The sequence below is a fragment of the Metopolophium dirhodum genome, chromosome 6 (assembly GCF_019925205.1).
Source record: "Metopolophium dirhodum isolate CAU chromosome 6, ASM1992520v1, whole genome shotgun sequence".
In the NCBI taxonomy this organism is placed as follows: Eukaryota; Metazoa; Arthropoda; class Insecta; order Hemiptera; family Aphididae; genus Metopolophium; species Metopolophium dirhodum.
The window spans coordinates 20,743,619-20,758,686 of NC_083565.1; the positions used below are offsets into that span (position 1 = coordinate 20,743,619).

The 15,068-nt window shown below is 27.9% G+C and overlaps 1 pseudogene; it reads left to right on the forward strand.

Annotated features, from left to right (window-relative positions):
• Positions 1-1,129: 1,129 nt before the first annotated feature.
• On the forward strand, positions 1,130-14,970 carry LOC132946800 (uncharacterized; annotated as a pseudogene).
• The last annotated feature ends 98 nt before the right edge of the window (positions 14,971-15,068 follow it).

Below are 15,068 nucleotides of genomic sequence, written 5' to 3' on the forward strand. Positions count from 1 at the left end.
CAAGTAGAATGAACAAAATTAGATGTATTTCAATATACTTCTAAACGATATTTATCCTTTATAGCTAGTTTCATTAAAGCAACAAATAATAATTATTTTTTCTGCTATTTAAAAAATCTGTGTACACGTAAAATATGTATACGAACTATAATACAGCTGTATACCAAGTTTTCGTATATTATTATATTATTTTTATTGAGAGCGAAAAAAAATAAATAATAATCTCCTTACAATCTATAAAATAAGTAGGTAGGTGTAACCATAATATAAGTTAAAGATATTAAAAAGTAAATAAAAATATTCTAATAAGTTTAAATTTGGCTTATGTTTATTCAAATTTGCATATTATCCATATTGTACGATAATTATATAAATGTATGGATAAATAGTTTATTAAATACACAATACACATACATTATAATAATAATTTAATTACATATTGTACAATTACCTAATACCTTAACATATAATATATATACATAAGTACTATAACTAAATAAATATATTTTTTAGAAAATCTTATACGGACACTGGACTCACTTGGTTTTCTCCAATGTAGAATCTATGCATTATTATTTTAACTTATTCAATTGACGTATTGGAAAAATTGTTCTGACCTCCTATGTAATTTCAGGCTATTGATTTTATGTAAATTTTTGTTTAGTTTGAGAAGAATTCCCCCACTCTTTTATTATTGTTTAATCGCTGAAGTTTTACTCGGATTTTTTAGAATTTTGTTTATGTTTAGTAATTGAGTCATTTTTTAATTACACATTTGTATTGAATTATGTAGTAATATTAAAGTTTTTAATTTATTTTAAAACTGTGTTAATTAAGTTAGTTTTTATGTTCAAACTTAAGTTACGATATAAAAAAAAAAATCATTTTATAATATTATATTAATTTAATCTATAACCAATAAAAAAACATTAAAGTCCTTGCCAAAAAAATAATTAAAATAAATTTAGTTTAAAACTATATACATTTATACTTCTATTATTTGGTTTTCCGGTCCGCATAATCGTGGTTTAGTAGTTATTCGCAGACCTTTTGCCTTTGTTGCCTTTCGGAAATGCTACACTTATTGTAATATTTTTTTTTACATTTTTAGTGCATAGATGACATTTTTTTTTTTTAATTGAATACGATGTACATTGTAGATTATACTACACATGAATTATAATTTAAAAATTATAAACGTACAATAGCTTATTATGTTAAATTAATAAGTTCAATGCCGAATTCTGGAAGTATGAAAAGATATATTATTCTACTTTTGCAGTTTTCCACGGAAGTTCCGGACGGCGTTATCGCATATATTCTATTTAAATAGTAAAACTCGTGACGCGATTATGAAGCCGATTTGAGTGGGAAATCAATTAAAATTTGTTTTTATGTTTCATCGAGTATTTTTCTCTAGCCGCCTGGTGCGCCCTGTGCATTGCACACGCTACTCCGCTGGTCGTTGTGAGTTTGTACATTAGTCGCCTAGGCAGTGGATGTATCGATTCAACTTTAATTTTCATGACCCACGAATGTGGCACAAAACTATACCGTACGCGTTTGCTTCCCGAGGGTATAATCCGGCAAGTTAACGACCGCGAAAATTATGACGGTGACGAACCGGCAGAAACGATGCGATGTCCGTACGTCACATATTTCGTCGGTCGCGTGCAATTTGATTAACAAGCGAAACGCCGTAGAGTCCAAATTTTCCACATCGCCGGAAACGCGCCGGTAGGTCCCACTTAATGGTCGACTTCTCTACAGTCTGTACATTCTTATTTACGTCGTATCGTCAGCGGCTGCCAAGTTGGAACGAACTTATATGACATTAATGCGCAGAAAAATAAATTGAATAATGAAAAATTTAAACGCACCGCGACACGTTTTTTTTATCACGATCAATTTATTTTATTTATTCGTAAAATTGTGTTTTTATTTCTCGTTTAGCGCCAAAAATGTCGGTGGAGATTATAGTCCCATGACGTTACCGACACCAGAGGATTCGACTGCTTCGTGGTTAGACGTATGTATATACGTAAATAAATACACTTAAAACGTTACGATACATGATCGTTTAGCGGCAAATTGTTCGTAGGCCGAGGACAGTTATCAAGTCACCGATTTCCTGGACGAAGCGTCGCGTATACTTCACGACGAAGAGGACTTTTCCGACGCATGTCACGATCGGCTAAGATCTGAATATGAACAATGGAAAAGAATTCCTCACTTAAGGTCGTTAAATTATTTACTAAATTCATAGTTTATCATATAAAAGAATTACTATGATTTAAACAAATTTGAAAATTAGCGTACCTACTGAAAAAATAACATATTATACTTATATTATTATACGGCTAATAAATTAAGATAAAGCTAAGATTTCTGTTCATAAATATTATAGTAAGTAAATTAAATTTGTTTTACACCGTGTCGAAAAAATGAACACTGTTTTATTTATTAATAATTTATGACGTATAAAAATCAAAATTAATTCTTACTGTAAAATAATAATTGCGTGGTTGTAAATTATTACTGATATTAGAGTGAGTTTTCACAACTGGTGTATTTGACATATTATGATATGCAAATAATGATATAATATATTCAGCAAATATGTGATTAGCTTATAAATCATGTGTACCAGCACGTAGAATATTTACGCAAATACATATCAAAATTAACTGTTCACACAGCTGATAAACATTCAATGTTAGCGGAGAGGAGATATTTTTAGTGTATAAATTATTGTAATATTTATTATATATAATATTATGTTATATTATGGCTCACAGCCAATCTTACCTAAACCAGAAAAAGTTTCTAAATATTAACGGTAGGTACGTGTGAATTACAAACTATAATGTGTATTATAGTTTATAATTTATTGTACTGCATTTAGTCTAAATTGTTTATTGATATGTTTTAAATGAATATATAATTTTGCCATAAAATAAAATAAAAAACTATTTCTAATAAAATTATATTATCTATTAAAAATTGCATTCGGTTTCCAATCGCCACAGACATAACAATATAATATGCACTATGGAATCATTTCACAGATTTACTTATACTTATGGCTTAAACTTACACTTGTTTATTACTTGAATATATTGTATATTATTAATAATTATGTACACTGTTGTCAATAATTTATTATTATAGCAAGGCATTGTACATGTACAGTTATAAGAAAACTATGGAACAGACCCAATATATCTGTGTACCTAAATAGACTATCTATAACGCCGTGTGATTATAATTTTATTTTAAATCTATATAAATTCGGGGAGTGTATATTTTACTGTTAAAAAATGTATACCACTATGCAAATATTCATTTCATTATTGACATAAAATACTTAATGTTTCTTAAATGTGTATTAGGACGATGTAAGTTAATCAATTGGTAGATTGATAAAATATTTTATCATAAAATACCTGTGATTAATAATGTATTAATGTAATACTATTTTTTAAGTGCTTATCATATATTTTATAATAGTATCCATCCAAAATAGCGAAGTAATGGTAGCAAAATCCAAAGCAAATATAACTTGCAGCGAATATATGACAAAGGCGAACTACAACTATCGGAGATAATATGTGTACATGTACACAATTTATTAGGAATTAGTTCATTGGAAATATTGAAGTGTAGACAAGTAAAAATAATAACAAAAGTAATGTGTGATAAATCCTCATCATAATCTGCGTACGGCAAAATACGATTGATATTCGATACTAACAATAACTAAAATAAAGCCAAGAAGGACAAGTGCGGGTACGTTTGTCTGTATGAGAGGGTGATGGGACTTCGGAGTTGGGGGAAGGAGGGGGGAGTACGGAGCTCTTGAGAGGAATTTGAGATCTGTCTATTGGGTCCTTTGATTTTTTTCCCCTTTATAAGTGAATATACAACCTTTATAAAAATATAAGTATAAACGATGTGAGGAATTATACCTAATATGATTTGAATAATTTATCAAAGAAGACCTTCATGAATCTGTCCAACTCGCATGGCACATACCAGTAAATGTATAAACCCGTGGCAATAGTTAGCAAATTGTTATGCCTACAGCGAATCAATTTTTGAAGAAATCCCTTCATTATAGTTAGAAAATTGTGTTATTTAATTTTGAATCATAACTAAAATTTTAAAATTAATAACTAAATAACTATAATTCTAGTCATAAAACATCACCTCTATCGCTATTATATGTGAATAATTATGTATATTTTTAGATGAAAATTGGACTTTTTTTGTTTGCTCTTTATTTTGCTCTTTCTACTTTTGCTTTTTTAGTTTTTACTTCGCGATTAATATTACTTCGTTTTCATTAGGTTCTACTAATATTTTGACCTAGACTCCATACTTGTATATTATATTATTTTTCTATCCGAAGTTATTTCCCTGGTTCCCCTAAATGGTTTTAGTTCCACAAAAATGTAGTGCTACGTTGGATTGCATTTATCGTGCTACTCATTTCCAGAAGAAGTCAAACAAGTGGTGGGAACATTCAACATTAATACAGCTATTCAATTATATTTAAGTATATTGGCCGTTCCTTTGACTTGTACCAAATTGACAATCACAATATTCAGTAAACTATATAATGGCGATAAATTGTTCAAGTATAAGATTGTAGGTATATTTGTATACATTTTCTACATGGAAAGTGTATTACACGTATATACATTTTTGTCTATAAACCATTGATATCAATTGGTTTCTCGTAACGAGCTACATAAAATTTATATTTCGGATTTTCCAAAAACGCAAAATTTTAGATTTTTAAAAAAAATGATAAAGGTCTAAGTGTTTTTACAAATCAAAAACGTCGAATATCATCAGTTTTGAAAATACAAAAACTGATTGCACTGCAGAATGCCACTGAGCTCAATTCGATATCAGAGGTAAATCTTCCAAAATGCGAATAAAAATAGAAAATTTCAAAATTATAAAAATCTCACTTACGAGTTATTTTACGGAGAAACCATAATGTGATTTGGCTATAAACCATATTGATATCAATTGAATGATTAAAAATGAAAACTATTTTGTATTAATTATTTTTATCATTCCTTTTTCTTGAACACTTTTATACTTTTATGCCTTATGTCCTTATGCATAGTCAATATATGTGTCACATAAGGCATAGTTTTACATGTCTTAAGTACCTTATAGTAGCTTATATAGTAAGCTAACCCAACCTAACATAACCTTATAGTAACTTATAGTACCTATGAAATCAAAAAAATGGCAATCAAACCATCGGTAATTGTTGGCGGGCCATCAAAATTGCAGACGTCTATAAACTAAAAACCAAAAACAAAAATACTAAATTACAACACTATCCCAAAACCTCCTAAATTATTATTTATTGTCTTTAAATAATTTTATTGCCAAATCAAAAAACATGAAAATGTTATATCCATATAAGTCCTTTCAAATTAGAAGTTCTAAAGTAATGTACATATTATAAAGGTAAAATTGTTTTATAAGCATTTGAAATTTTGAAATTCAAATTTTGACGAAATCCGTCATAATCCCGAACATTATCAAATTATTTTGTAGTTAAAAATTTATAAAATGTTCAATTTTTATAGCTAAGAACTAAAAGTTTAAAACAAGGTTAAAATATTTATAAACATAAGTTATACCTATTTCACTATTGCAAATAATAGGTAACAACTTGGCAACAAAAAACATGGATAATACTAAAATATTTAGGTGACACCAGTTTTAAACTAAATTTATTTCGATGTTTTTGTTGTAATTAAAAAATAATTAGGTAACCCTAATGAGTTAAAATCTTAATCAAATACTTGAATTAAGTACATACATTTTATAGACCTAATATTATAATGTTTAAAATATTTTACATTTTTTAGAGTCGGCATATAGGTACCTATATATAATTACCTTATGTTAAATACCTATATAAGTAATATTAATGAAAGTAAAACAGAAACTAACTACAGCTATAACATTAGCATAACTACGACCTGAAGCCACATCTTAATTGGTTGAGGTAATATCACTTCACGCGTGAAACTTAGCGTGCTAAGTAGTGTTGGCAGCTATTTTAAGTCGAGGAAAAATAATTAAATTAATTGAAAACATTACTTTACTTTACTTTACTTTAAACACTATATAAATACCGAACTTTAAAAAAGGCGGTTAAGTGGATGTCCCTCTGCTGTACAGTAGGTTACAAGTGGGTCGATGTTTAATGGATTGTATTAAACTTGAATTGAAACAATTTTTTCTCATGTACCAAATCTCAATAAAATATATTGACGTTTTTGGCGACCCTTTCGAAATATGAACGTAGCTAGGTATAATAGTACATTGTGTGGCACGAGCTGCAGTCGAGGACCGCATTTCGCCCAAGACTGAAATTGCCTTCCAGCACGAGCCACTTGTACTATTTTTTGTCACGCCTCTGGTAATGCACTATGCACTATGCAGGGATCTATGCAACAACCAGACTATTCTACGGAAACAATTTCATGAAAGAAAAGGATACGAATTCACGTTTTTTTTAACTAATACAGGTATACAATCATGGATTTTTTGTTTTAACAAACCTTTTCACCGGGGTAAACTCTTTTATATACATAAGTGAATTATTTATGAAATATACTAGTAGTGACATCTCGCTTTAATCGTAAAAATATAATTAATTTAAATGGTAAAGCGTATAAATCTTATTAATATTTTAATAAAATGTTTGTATAACCAAATAGGTATCGGAATCCTCGACGATATCATATTATAGTGGGCATTATTATTACAATTTTTACTGTATATAAGATGATTAAAATCATGATGGAAAATTAAGTTTAATAATATAAATAATTCACATCCTTCTTCTGGAATCATATTCCTAATATCACTATTTTGAGTTACAAATTTACAATATTTTAAATATGATTTGGCTTTTAATATATTACTTTAATTTAATTTATCATGATAATATGACGACGTTTAATAAATATATAATAATGAATCATAATTTAGGTACCTATACATATTTATATATGACGTAGTTCGTTGTTTTTGAGAACTATTAAATTCATAAGAAATTTGAACTTTAAAATTATTATAAAATATTAACATACATTTTTAAATTAAAAAAATATATAAAAATCACAGATATTTATACCTGTAGATTAATAATTAGGTATTATGGAATATATATATAATATGTCCCATTTCTAATTAAAACATTATATGTTTCACATAACAATAGTACTTTAGTTTTATCTGATAAGTGATCTAAAAGTTATAATTCAAAAAAAATATGTAACTTTTTTATCTTTCTTACTCTGTTACAAATTAAAAACAATTTAATATTAATTAATTTTACCATATACGCAGAAACATATGTAACATAATATTGCGCCTCAAAATCTACTGTAGATAGAATATCGAACTACTATCATTAGTTTTAATTTAAGTATAAATTATTTTATGTTCTAATACAGCCAAAAATGTAATCCTTTACATTTATAACATTACCTATTGGCTATTATATTATATTTGATCTGAAAAACTTGAACGATTTCAACGATTAATTTCCCCTCAATCACAATTTAATGTGTATCAATTATTATATTATAGTCTTCAAAAGTTCATCAAATAACAGAAAATTGTTGGTATAATAATATTATGTTTTGTTCTTATTCAAATAAATGTATTATTAATATCTTTTAAAACTCGAATATCTTTTCATAATCGAGATTATATTAATCTGATTTTTTCATGAATCAATTGGTTTTTTTACGTATTTTCAACTACCTATGTTTTAACTCCAAGCTCTCGCTGTGTATATATATTTTAAGGCAAGTTTTTTCTATTGATTTTCTGATAGCCGACGAATACATTTTGGGTTAAATGACAGTCCCGAACCGACTTACAGACCCTTGCTATTTACACTTAATGTATACATATACCTAACTGATGTCAACATCGCAAATTATACAGAATATATAGACAGCACATCAAGCTATACGTGCATAAAAAGGTTAGGTTAGCTATTTACAAAAGGTTCAGCGCCAAAGTTAGTATTTCACTCAAAATATAAAAATACTTAGGTACTTAAACGTTAAAAGTTATTTTCATTAAAACGTATTAGATTTTAAAATGTTTATGTTTGTGTAATTAATCAAATTTTTATGAACTATAATAAACTGGGTATCCTATTGTTCCCTTAAAATCATATTTTTAGTTAAAATATTAGATTTAACGTAAATAATATAGAAATAATTTATCATTGCTTGAATAGTCAAATGGTCGAATGTACCTAATCGTTATAATTTATAAAATTATATCTATCTTCTATCTTATATTATTATTTTTAAGTAAATAAATTACTGTACATTAACTATACTTTTATGCAAAACCTTAATAATATCTTTACGAATTGTTTACACTAGCTAATTATAATTAATAATTCGAATGCATTTTGGATTAAACTAATTTTACACATTTGTATTGGTCTTGGATTCACTTATCGTTCCCGAAACACACTGTATACTTTGTATCAATGTCTCAGAACAATCAGAACTCAGGGAAGTGTATTGCCATTTTTATATAGTTTTGATTGTTAAATATATAATTGACACAATATCAGTTCTATATTTTGTTATTCGATTTATTTTAAATCTTCAAAAACTGTGTTTAACATTTTAAAAGTTTATCCTACTATGTCAATGTTTACATTTCACAAGTCATCATAAATTCATGTTAGATATTAGACGACAAGAATCAATTTTCATTTTTATGTGATTATTTATTTTTGTATTCTTCACTCAAAGTAGTTTAACTTTAACGATATAAGCAAACGTTTGAATAAAAAAACTTTTACTGGTAAACAATATATTTGTTCCATAAAACAACACAGTAGGTATCAGAGTATCTCAATGTAAAGTATTTTGTTTGAATATTTAATCACGAGGAACTGTGTTTTAAATAATGACTTTGATTTCAAAGATGCTAATATAAAGAATTAAGTTTATGAAAAGAATTAAATGTTAAATTATAATAGGTAGGTACAATGAAATGTGTATACAGGGTATTCCTAAATTCGTAAATCTGTTAAATACATTTTGATAATTAATGCGCAATTGTAGAAACCTTCAAAATATATATACAACATATCATTATGATAAAAATTCAAAACATATTTCAGTATAATATATTATCATTGTTACGTGCTTACTTACATTTATTGTATTAGTTTTATCTATATGACAATCAACATTATATGAACTAAATAATATATTTTGAGGTATCTATTATAATATTATTGAAATTTAACCTTCAGTCTCAATATTAGATTTGAATCTAAACTTGTAACTAAAAATAAATAAATTTATTGGATAGTATGTTTTATTTAATATTTAGAATAGATAAAGATAATTTAAGTGTGTTATCAATTTCGTTAAGAATTTATGAGCTTTATTAGTCATTACTCATTAGTATACTAGGTTATCATTAGGTAACATTAGACATTAGGTTACAATTTTTTACAAGATTTTTCAGTTTTTACTGATGTGAATTATTTTATAGAAAATTTAATGTTCAAAAATATAATACTATGGTAATGCTGTGTTAAATATATATCACAAACGTCATCGTGATCCTAAATTACTGTTATGTAACTCAACATATATTTACTATTTACTATTTAGTATATTATTATTATTTATTATATATTATCTTTGATAGTAAGTTACAATTCATGCATTTACCAATTATAATATTTACCATGTAGGTTAGGCCATTTCCCATATAGGTACCTATTACCCATATAATATGTGTTAAAACGTTTAATCTATATATTATATAAAAGCCAAATACCACTCACTCACTCACTCATCGCTACATTTCAAAAACTACAAAGCGTACGAACTTAGAATACCTACTTGAGATAGTGGTTATGGTGGCAATAAGAAAGGATTTTCCGAAATTCGCGTTTTAAAGAGGCAGTCAAAGGGATCTTGAGATTCATGGTGGAAATTGAAACTTGTCAAATTATTCACAAACACACTAGATACACTGACGCCAGCTTGTCCGTGAACTGAGGTACACCCCGTGACATGAGGTCACTAATATATGCACCAAATCTTAAATATATATATTTATTTGTATATATAAAAAAATTATTTGTGATATAATTTTGAAACTTTTATTGGTTACTCTAGGGTACCTAAGAAACATGTATTATAAAAGTCAAATGACTTTATTTTCATTATTAAAAAAATATATATATTTTTTGTTCTGGTGCAAAGTTACCCAGGGGTTGGGTTTAATTTGCAACATTAGTAAAAATAAAAAAACACAATTATTACTATTCAGTCATATAGGTAGATTCAGTCTTATATTTTTCCCCAGGCAGCATCTCATTCTGGAATTGAAAAAAGGCTCCTCTTTTCAATTTGTTTTGGATTATCATCATGACCAATGACATCTTGCCATAGATAATCTAGAATATCAAGAGAATTTGGCCATTTCCACAGTTTCCCACTTTTTTGCATAGCAGAAATGGTTGTTTAAACCAGTGAAAAGTTACCCCCAAAAAAGCACCACAGTTAACAAAATATCCATGATTAACAAGATGCGCAATCGAAACAAGTATTACCAATCACAAATGTATTGCCAGATAATTTCAGAACAAATATGATAGTTGGTGTAATCTTACTAAGGTTTTCTAACCCCGTGTTACTAAAACTGAGATACACTCAAACCGAAATACACCTATTTAGTATGCATAGTATTGGTGTGTCTATCATACTATAACATTTGTATTTGAATATTTTTTAGAAATTCAGATTTTTATCGTAAAAAATATTGAACATTACAGAATAATTGGAAAACGAATTGAATATTCATGTGAAAAGACTCTGGAGGATGATGAACAAAGTTGCCAGGTTGACAATAGACCATCAACCACTACCAACGGGGATTTAGATTTACTGCGCAGTCAAGTTATAAAGATCATGACGGAAACTTTATGGCAACGAATATTAGACAAAACTAGCATCAAAAGTGTATGTCAAAGGCAATCTGTGTTAGAATCACGACGAAATTCTTCCGGTCGAATAGAATCTGCATTAATTGTTTCGTCGATACTGCCGGCTAACAGACCGTCAATAATGTTTAAATTACGATCGAATTTAGAAACAGTTAACCAAACCTGCAGTAGACCTGTATGCCAACAAAAAAAGTAAATAACTAATTATTATATTTATTAATAGTTTTAATAGTTTTTTCAAGTCATTGTTGGAAGAATTATTTCTAATGCTTTTCACCTATAACCGCCATTTGAATAACTAAAATTCATTTTCTCGAAGCGTCACGTAATAGAAATACACCTAGGTATATAATACGTTATTGTGCATGCTTTTTTTTGTAAAAATTCAGTCTAGAAATCTATAGTTACATTATATAGTTATGTACGATATGACTACCTATGGAGTATTAAGGATGTATATTTAATATGAATATATGAAATAAAATATTGATATTACCTATATAAATAATTCTTTATTCGTCAAAAGGTCATTTGCATCGTGGATCTCCAAAAATTAAAAAATTCCGAAAATGGGTTGTACCAATTATAATATCATGGATAGTATGGTAATATACCAGTAGGTATGTTGTTATTGTTAGAATGACAGATACAATTAGATTTTTTTTTTTGTTTAAATATATTTAGTTTTATTATTTTCTAGAAGTTATTTTTTCTTACTTACCTGATAGCTGAGGCATTCGTGTCCACTTTCTAAATTGTATTGTATACCAGAATTTCATACCAGAAAAATATATTGTTGGAAATAGTAGCTAAATCTTTTAAGAATAAGTTTTAAAATGGTCGCCGATAATATGTGCACATAACAACTATTTAAATTCAAAATAACTGAGAGCAACATTTTATTTTAAAAACACGTTTGTTTTATAATTTTCAGTAACAAAGAATATAGAAAAAAAACCATGGCCAAAAAGCAACGTCAATGTTTTACCACCCATCGAAACACATCAAATGGTAAGTTATTTAATCCTTAATGCATCATCTATACTTAAAAGTATGACGCACTAGAGACAAATAATAATATTATATACCTACCACTTTTCATGTTTTTCGTAACCAGTACCTATATAATTAATAAAATAATTGGAATATAATGTATAGGTATCGATAACAATGTATATTATAGTACATTAATAAATTATAATAGTAGAATGTAACTGGTTTATTATGACGTACCTAGGTACTTATTCGTACCGATATTCAATAATTTAAATAAATCTGATTTACGCCTCAAAAAACACCCTTTTATACCATAATGATATTAATATTATGAAAGTTACCTTTATATATCACGTGTATTATATTAAGTTATGAAGTTCATTAATATTCCCATAACAATTTGAGTTTACATAGAAATTATAACTTAATCACATAATACACGTACCCCTTGCTCTTGGGTTAGGCTATTGAATCCGTTCAAACTGAATAATGAACATCATTAAACTATGAGGTACGTATAGTAATTTAGATATTGACCGTTTTACATGAGATACCTTTTAAGACCAAATCGTCAATTATTCGGTTGATTAAAAACAGTGTCGATTAATTTATTAAGGTGATAAAAATATTTAAAGCTACCTACAATACTACAATAGTAAGTATGAACTATAAATTATCTAAAACATACATAAGGTACCTAGCATGGATATTATAATTTATTCTATATACCTATTTTATATTCTATATTTCTATAGACTCAGAGCTCAGACACTATTTAAGTACTTATAAGTACTTACTATTGTGTTTGCTGATACAAACAGAAAAACGGCAATAAATGTATAATATTTTAAACATATACTTATTGTTTTGCAAAAACCCATAGGTACCTACTTAAAACTTTAGGAGGGCACAATTATTATGAGTTGAAGGTCGTGAATAATTTATATCAGCTGTTACCGCACGAGACATAACTATTGTAATCATGTAAAATATTGTCTTGTTTTTTTTTAGACAAGTCATTACTCATCCTTACAATATTAAAATACATTTTGTGAATTTGTGATTATGATATACTGATATATTATATAATAATATGTTTTAAGCCACAACGAATTTACTATTCACTATACATATTAATAAAACGTGTGTTATATAGTCGTAGGTATACTGTCTACAAAAAACAATATAGTAAAGATAGATAGGTACCTTATAGTACCTAATAGCACTTATATTTTCCTTCAACCTCGCGTGACTATATTGTATGAATATCCTTCAGGCCTAAATGAACGCCATAAAAATAATTTAATCAAATCGCATTTAACATCATTAATATCAATCAAATCATAGGTTACATATATTTATTGCAAGTACTACGTACACACCTACCTACTCATCAATGATGTGTGTATAATAGATTGTGAAAATATAATATTTTACATTTTTAATAGATTTCAATCCATTTCAATGACTTGAACACATTTTATGTTATTTATCGACGACATGTCACACTACCTATACACACTACAGTACGCTACTACCTAACTTTCTTTATACACAATTGAAACATCAAAGACACATAACATATAAAATATTAACAGTATGTGCAACCCCATGAGGCGTAAACAAATTATTAAGGAAATAAAAAAGCTCGAGCATAATGCGTACAATGAATCATTGAACGACTGTCAATATTCATACAAATTGTGTAATGTGTCTAACCACGTGTCATAATATTAATTATTTATATGTATTATGTAATAGTGTAATACTATTAATTATTATACTTTCAGAAAATAGTGGACAAAAAACAAACGCTGGTTTTCGGCCGTTAGCACACCTGGTAGGAATCACGCATTACCGAGACCGGTGACTTCGGTTGCGACTCACGTCAACACTTCGGTAAATAATTAATACTTAATAATATAACAGTATACGTACCTGCAGAAGTCACGTGCGTTGAATTGGCTCTACCCGCCACAAGCAAATCGTTTCCCAGTCTGATATAAAAAAATAATAAGACTTGTAGGGGGGGGGGGGGGGGGCAATTTCACGAAGCTTCATATGTAACTATCAGCTATATATATAGTGACTTCAAAATAGTACCGACATTTGCAAATATTTGAAAATAGATTTTCAGAATTTTCAAACCAATTTCAAGTCTCCGGTATAAAATAAAATAAATATCATCAAAAATCAGATAATTCCAAAATTCTACAGACTATTTTCAAAATTAATACCTATACGTTATTTTCAAAGAAACTGGTCGTGCAACTCCACGCACGTGCCGCGTAAGCCTACTCAACGATGTTCTAGGACGAGCCCGTTAATTATGATTTTTAATATTTAATTACCTAATTGCAATTTATTTTCTTTCAAAAATGAATTGATTAATTAAATAATTGAATAAACTGTGTAGGTACTTATAAAATATAGCGTGATGTACCTATATGCACCATGCGTGTATAGCGCATAAAAACATTTATTGAACTCTAAACATCCGATTCGGTGATAATAATAATATTATGTGTGTCACACTGTGATGCGATGAGTATAAGTATAAGTACTTATCTGATAAAAATCCCTTTTATACACCAAATAAACTCCTTGTCATACGACTGGTTCGTAGAACAATATAATATATTATAATATTATGTGTGTACACAGGGAATCGAAAATATAATATACAATATTACCTCCACGTTTATTTTTTGTTTTGTTTTCTAGATAAACGTGTGTTTTGACATATCTATCGACGGCAAGAGCATCAAAAGCTTGAAGAAAAAAGGTTACTGTTCCCCGTCGTGATTATGCAGCGGACGTAAAAATATGCCGCGATCGCGTTAACCTTCGAAAAACTACTATATACGTTTAAAAAAAAAAAATTTGTTTAAAAAAATAATAAAGGAAATATATTTTTATCTATACACAGCATATAATATTATTATTTTAACATTATAATATTCCGATGGCGTAATAAATATTATATATCGAGCAGCCCAGAACACGCCGTTTCCCGCATAAT